The sequence below is a fragment of the Nycticebus coucang genome, chromosome 3, assembly GCF_027406575.1.
Source record: "Nycticebus coucang isolate mNycCou1 chromosome 3, mNycCou1.pri, whole genome shotgun sequence".
Classification (NCBI taxonomy): domain Eukaryota; kingdom Metazoa; phylum Chordata; class Mammalia; order Primates; family Lorisidae; genus Nycticebus; species Nycticebus coucang.
In genome coordinates this window covers 72,752,027-72,759,543 of record NC_069782.1, presented here as the reverse complement: position 1 = coordinate 72,759,543, position 7,517 = coordinate 72,752,027, and the positions used below count along the sequence as shown (strand labels likewise).

General features: G+C 47.5%; 1 pseudogene across 1 annotated transcript; it reads left to right on the top strand.

Moving 5' to 3' along the window:
* The first annotated feature begins 5,412 nt into the window (after window positions 1-5,412).
* LOC128582565 (28S ribosomal protein S18b, mitochondrial-like) lies at window positions 5,413-6,395 on the top strand (annotated as a pseudogene). The gene has a single exon (XR_008379069.1). The product of XR_008379069.1 is annotated as a 28S ribosomal protein S18b, mitochondrial-like (transcript).
* Window positions 6,396-7,517: the final 1,122 nt, after the last annotated feature.

Here is a 7,517-nt window from a genome sequence, read left to right as displayed (position 1 = left end):
GAAGCAGGGGCACCCATGGTACTGCCGCTGTCTGCCCCAGGTACATGGTTGACCTATGTGCTGCTCTTGCATATAGGTCACACACAGGCAAACAGGCACATCAAGGCCATGGTGACCCAGGGAAAGGGAAGTGGGGCTGTCATGATCTTGAATTATCCTGTCACTGGGATCCTGGTGTGTGCACATCTGCATTAAAATGTATAGGTGGATTATATGTATACATTTTATATACTGAAAGATCAGACAGTCTCTCATTACAGTACCCCTTAAGATTTTTCAACTTTACAATGGGTTTTTTTGTTTTTTTTTTTTTGTAGAGACAGAGTTTCACTTTATTGCCCTTGGTAGAGTGCCGTGGCGTCACACAGCTCACAGCAACCTGCAACTCCTGGGCTTAGGCGATTCTCCTGCCTCAGCCTCCCAAGTAGCTGGGACTACAGGCGCCCACCACAACACCCGGCTATTTTTTTTTTTTGTTGTTGCAGTTTGGCCGGGGCTGGGTTTGAACCCGCCACCCTCGGCATATGGGGCCGGCGCCCTGCTCACTGAGCCACAGACGCCGCCCTTTACAATGGGTTTGTCAGGAGATAACTTCCATCTTTTTTTTTGTTTGTTTTGTGAGGGGCAGTTTTTTGGCCAGGGCTGGGTTTGAACCCACCACCTCCGGCATATGGGGCCGGCACCCTACTCCTTTGAGCCACAGGTGCCGCCTGGTAACCTCCATCTTAAGTCAAGGAGCTCCTTATGACCTTCAACAAGGTTATGGTCTCTATAGGAATGCTTATTGCTCTTGTACTATCATAAAGTTAAAAAAATCAAAAATTGAACTATTGTATGTCAGGGACTGTCTGCTGTGTTGCTAGCATTAAATGCATTTTTATTTTATTTTTTCTTAGAGACAAGTCTTGCTCTGCCATGCAGGCTGGACCGCAGTGACATGACCATAGCTCATTGCAGCCTGGAACTCCTGGGCTTAAGTGACCTCCCCCTGAAGCAGTCTCCCAAGTAGCTGGGACGATACATACAAGCCACTAGGCCTGGCTAAATGCTTTAACTTATATTTTTGACTTGAGATGAGTTTATTGGGATATAACCCCACTGTAAGTTGGGGGAGCGTCTGTATTAAGAATAAAATGAATCACAGCCATTCCCTTTGTCAGGATGAGAGCACCAGATCTAGTAATTGACCCCCATGTGAGGCCATTCTTGGCCTGTCATGTGCCAAATATGACCCACCTTCATTCAGAGCCTCTGAATTCCCTGACCTCCATCAAGTTTGCACCACCTCAGGGTGAAAGCTGCTCCCCTTCTGTCCCACTGACTTTGCATGTATCTAAAACTAACTGCAACCACCAAAAGGGAGCAGCATACCACTTAAGAAAATGAGGTTGGGGGCGGCACCTGTGGCTCAGTGAGTAGGGCGTGGACCTCATATACCAAGGCAGTGGGTCAAACTGCAACAAAAAATAGCCGGGCATTGTGGTGGGTGCCTGTAGTCCCAGCTACTTGGGAGGCTGAAGCAAGAGAATTGCTTAAGCCCAGGAGTTTGAGGTTGCTGTTAGCTGTGACGTCACAGTACTGTACCCAGGGCTACAGCCTGAGACTCTGGCTCCAAAAAAAAAAAAGAAAGCAAGGTCACTACCAGATTGCTGCAGAAAGTTACTGACTCCTAGAATAGTTGTCAGAAGTTGGAAACACCGTCTCTAGCCCTCCCTTTGAATAGCATTTGACTTCCAAAACTATATTTCTGACATGAATAAAAATGAAAAGTAGGGGGTGGCGCCTGTGGCTCAGTAGGTAAGGCGCCGGCCCCATATACCGAGGGTGGCGGGTTCAAACCCGGCCCCGGCTGAACTGCAACCAAAAAATAGCTGGGTGTTGTGGTGGGCGCCTGTAGTCCCAGCTACTCAGGAGGCTGAGGCAAGAGAATCGCTTAAGTCCAGGAGTTGGAGGTTGCTGTGAGCTGTGTGATGCCATGGCACTCTACCGAGGGCCATAAAGTGAGACCCTGTCTCTACCAAAAAAAAAAAAAAAAAATGAAAAGTAGGCTAGGCATGGTGGCTCATTGCTCTAATTTCAGCGTTTTGGGAGACTGAAGTGGGAGGGTTGTTTGAGACCAGCCTGGGCAGCACCATGAGACCTGATCTCTACAAAAAATTTAAAATTTAGCTGGGCATGGTGGTGCTCACCTGTACTCCCAGTTACGTGGGAGGCTGAGGTGGGAAGATCCTTTGAATCCAGGAGTTTGAGGCTTCAGTAAGCTATGATGACACCACTACCCTGTAGCATGGGTGACAGAGCAAGACTGTTGGAACAAAAACCAAAAAGAGGGCAGTGCCTGTGGCTCAACAGAGTAGGACGCCGGCCCCATATGCTGGAGGTGGCGGGTTCAAACCCAGCCCTGGCCAAAAACTGCAAAAAAAAAAAAAAGAGAGAGAGAAAAAAAAGAGAGAGACAGGTGTGGTAGCATACATCTTTAGTCCTAGAGGCTTGGGAGGCTTAGGCAAGGGGATTGCTTGAAGTCAGAAGTTGAGGCCAGCCTGGGCAACAGCAAGATCCCATCTCCAAAAAATTATATAAAAATTAAACCACATCGGGCGGCTCCTGTGGCTCAGTGAGTAGGGCGCCGGCCCCATATGCCGAGGGTGGCGGGTTCAAACCCAGCCCCGGCCAAACTGCAAAGCCGGGCGTTGTGGCGGGCGCCTGTAGTCCCAGCTGCCTGGGAGGCTGAGGCAAGAGAATCGCGTAAGCCCAGGAGTTAAGAGGTTGCTGTGAGCTGTGTGATGCCACAGCACTCTACCCGAGGGAGGTACAGTGAGACTCTGTCTCTACAAAAAAAAAAAAAAAAAAAAAAAAAAAATTAAACCACATCAGTGCCTCTCAAAAGAAGGGGATGATTCTGCTTCAAAGCAATATTGGTTGTATCTGGATTATTTTTCATTTTTAGTTTTTTAGTTGTTTTTTTTTTTTTGGAGGCAGAGTCTCACTTTGTCACCCTCAGTAGAATGCCGTGGAGTCAGCAACCTCAAACTCTTGGGCTCAAGTGATCCTCTTGCCTCAGCCTCCCAAATAGCTGGAACTACAGGTTCCCACCATGATGCCCAGCTAAAATTTTTTTTAATTAAATCATAGCTGTAAATTTTTATTTTTAGTAGAGATGGGGTCTCACTCTTGCTCAGCCTGGTCTTTAACTCCCGAGTTCAAGAAATCCACACACCCCCACCCAATTTCTCAGAGTACTAGGATTATGGGTGTGAGTCACCACACTTGGCTGAGATTATTTTTTAGCATCTCTACATCCTACAGTGTGCCCAAGATGCCCTACCCCAGGGAATGACCCAATCTCAGATGTCAGCAGTGCTGCGGCTAAGAACACTCTGGTAGAAAAAACAATGTACCACTTCCAAACAGCTAAAACAACAACAAAAAAGAATTAAAAAAAAAAAAAGAAGAAGAAGAAGAAAGGAAGACCAAAGTAAATATAACCTTCAACTCAAGAGAAATCAGCAAAAACAGTATGAAGAAAAATCAGCACAATGGCTGGGCATAGCTTCAAGATATAAGACCCAGAATGTGAGCCCCTGAAAACTATCAATGAAGTATATACCACATGATCTGAGAAAGTAATAAATACAGTCGCACATGTGGTAGAGACAGCAAAGACCTTAAGGAAACATTAGGAATAATTAGAAATAATCTAGAAGCCATGATTTTCCAAGAAAACACAGATTAGGAGACTTGAGTCTGGGTCTGGCCTCTCCCAGCATGGGCTGGCCAGAGGGCGCCGAGGTTGCCAAGGCTGCATGGAGCTGAAGTGTGGCCTGCTCCTCTAGCCCAGTGGTTCTCAACCTTCCTAATGCTATGACCCTTTAATACAGTTCTTCATGTTGTGGTGACCCCCAACCATAAAATTATTTTCGTTGCTACTTCATAACTGTAATTTTGCTACTGTTATGAATTGTAATGTAAATATCTGATACGCAGGATGTATTTTCTTTTTTGTAGAGACAAGAGTCTCACTTTATGGCTCTCGGTAGAGTGCCGTGGCCTCACACAGCTCACAACAACCTCCAACTCCAGGGCTTAAGCGATTCTCTTGCCTCAGCCTCCCGAGTAGCTGGGACTACAGGCGCCCGCCACAACGCCTGGCTATTTTTTGGTTGCAGTTCAGCCAGGGCCGGGTTTGAACCCGTCACCCTCGGTATATGGGGCCGGCGCCTTACTGACTGAGCCACATTTTCATTGTTTCAAAGGGATCGCAAACCACAGGTTGAGAACTGTGACCCACAGGTTGAGAACCACTGCTTTAGAAACTTCCCAGCTCAGAGATTTTGCCTTTGTCCTTCCTCTTGCACAGACCCCAGCCTAACTCTCTCCCTGAGCTTCCACAGGAATTGGGACCTCTTTGAGTCCCTTCCCTGCTCAAAAACCTGCTGTGGTTCCCCAGTGCTAGACTCAGTGGCTGCTGTCCTCCACCTACCCTGCAGAGAATCCCAGCACTACTTCCTACCTTCCCTAAGCTCCAGGGTATATTTTCCATGCTTTTCTCAGCAAGAGCCAGAGCACAGTCACTCATCCACAACAGCATCCTGAGAAAGCCCTCCAGAATAGAAATAATCCTGGGAACCCCATGTTGCCCCTTGATGGAGCTGCACAGGGCACATCACACATAGTGGCTGGGGGTGGGGGGGGAGGCCAGGAGGTCCCACGTGAAGAAGCTGGAAGGGCTGGCATTTCTCCAATGTATTGAGGCATTCCAGTTTCCAGTTGCTAGGTTGCAACACCAACACACTCACCAAATTCCTGTTTCCTTTGAGTCTAACTCACCTCTTACCAGGACTGGTGTTTGGGCTGCAAAGTGCAGAATGAATGAGAAGAGGAGAAAAATAAATGGCTAACTGTCAGGAATAGATGTCCTGCCTGCTTAAAGATCAGAGAAAGAGTGAACTTTAAAACAGCAAAAACATGCCACATTGCACCCCTCAACTGTAAAAAATGAGAAAGTCAGGCTCGGTGCCTGTAGCTCAAGTGGCTAGGGTGCCAGCCACATACACCGGAGTTGGCAGGTTAGAATCCAGCCTGGGCCCACCAAACAACAATGACAACTATAACCAAAAAATAGCCGGGTGTTGTGATGGGCGCCTGTAGTCCCAGCTACTTGGGAGGCTGAGGCAAGAGAATCGCTTAAGCCCAAGAGTTGGAGGTTGCCGTGAGCTATGACATCACAGCACTCTACCCAGGGCGAGAGCTTGAGACTCTATCTCAAAAAAAAAAAAAAAAGAGAGAGAGAAAGTCAGACACCACCACGTGTAAGCCAGAGGAAGGGAGAACGCTGCACACGGTCTGTAGGTTGCCTGTGTTAGCATGAGTACTCTGGAGAATGCTGTGGCAGAATCACATGGAGCTGACGTCAAGATGGCGACCTCCGTGTTAAACACGCTGCTGAGGCGGCTTACTGTCTTTTCGTCCTTCCGAAGTGCCTACGGAGTTCAGGTTCCCCTTCAGAGTCTTTGCACCAAAGCCCCCTCTGAGAGAGATTCTTCACCCCCATTTCCTATTTCCCCTTATAAAGATGAACCCTGGAAATACCTGGAATCAGAAGAATATCAGAACCGCTATGGTTCCCGCCCCGTCTGGGCTGACTACCGCCGCAACCACAAAGGTGGTGTACCTCCACAGAGGACTCGAAAGACATGTATCCGTAGGAATAAAGTTGCTGGGAATCCTTGCCCCATCTGCCGGGATCACAAGTTGCATGTTGACTTTAGGGTGTCTGTATGAAGCAACACAAGAAGTTGACACAGGCTATCCAGAAAGCCAGGGATCATGGTCTCCTTAGTTACCACATTCCCCAGGTTGAACCCCGAGACCTTGACTTCAGTACCTCTCATGGAGCTGTGAGTGCTACTCCGCCAGCCCCCACCCTGGTTTCGGGGGACCCTTGGTACCCATGGTACAACTGGGAACAACCTTCAGAGACAGAATTGTCCTGCATTCACCGCCGTTATCAGGGTCATCTCCAAGAAGAGAGTGGCCCTCCACCTGAGTCAATGCCTGAGGTGCCCCCCACAACAGCCGAAGCTTCCTTTACTGAGCAGACCAGTCCCCAGAGTGCTTCATAGGAGCCATAGACTGGGAAGGGGGCCTGACTAGGAAGTGGTGCCTAGGATTACATAAATGGGATGTTACCCTGAAGATTTATAATTTAGGCAGGTCCAGGAAGGACATGAATGTTGTTGAAGGGGATACATCTGAGGCTGAGGGAGGGAAGCACAGATGTGTATCAGAAACCCCAACCCCTATATATTGTCAGTAGATGGTTTAAAAATTTGTTGCTCTTTCAGACTTCTGCCAACTCAGCTTTTCCACAATAAAGCTGTATCTTCTGTCTCTGATTTAAAAAAAAAAAAAAAAAAAAAGAATCACATGGAGCTGACACCATGGCCAGCAGATGTATTAGGGACACAGCCCAGGGAGAATCTCACAAGTATAGAAGCCAGGACTAAGGAAGGCAATGATTTCAGCATCATTTGTGAAGGCAAAAAGCTGATAACAGTCACTTAAATGTAAGTAACATCACTTACTCAGCTGTCAGGTGAGTAAATAAACTGTGGGAAATTATATATCTAGTAAAAAGAACATGAGAAAGCTGTTCTTAAAAAAAAACAAAAAAAAAACACCTGAGCCAGACTGGGAGAAAAAAAGTAGCCAACCAACCAACCAGATAGCGTTAAATTGTGATACTGGCCAGGTGCATTCGCCCACACTTGTAATCCTAGCACTTTCGGAGGTCAGAGCAGGAGGATTACTTGAGGTCAGAAGTTGGAGACCAGCCCGAGCAAGAGTGAGCCCCCCATCTCTACAAAAAGTAGAAAAATTAGCCAAGGGTGGTGGTTCATGCCTGTAGTCCCATCTGCTCTAGAGGCTGAGGCAGAAGGATTACTTGAACCCAGGAGTTTGAGGTTACCAGTATAGCTATGATGACACCACTGGACTCCAGCCTGGGTGATAGAATGAGATCTTGTCTCAAAAAAAAAAAAATTGTAGGATATTATTTTTTACCTATCAGATCATCAAAAATCACCAAGGCTGTTGAGGGTATGCTGTGTAAATCCATGCCATCCTTTGCAGGAATACCTGATGTTTCTACTTCTTTTTGGATAGGTTCCCCAAAAGATGACCCTGTTATGATATGGCTGGCGGTTTACCTGGGAGGTGACTCCAAGAAGCCCTAATGGAGGGTGGGAGAGTTGAAACAAGGAGGGAAGGGGTACCAATGAGCAGGTGACCCTGTTGGGGACCTAAGGGAGACCCCAAGCAGCACTTATCTCAGAGTGATTCCACCCCAGGAACGTGGGCTGAGCTTTACTCTCCAATACTCCTTGGTCATTGGCCAGGGCTATTCCTGGTGTGTAGGGTTGTGTTCTTGTGGGAAAATCCCTAGGCTAGTGGCAATTGCTTACAACAAAAAAGCATCTGACAGGAACTGTGATTGTTGGGCTTAGGGTGGGGTAGCG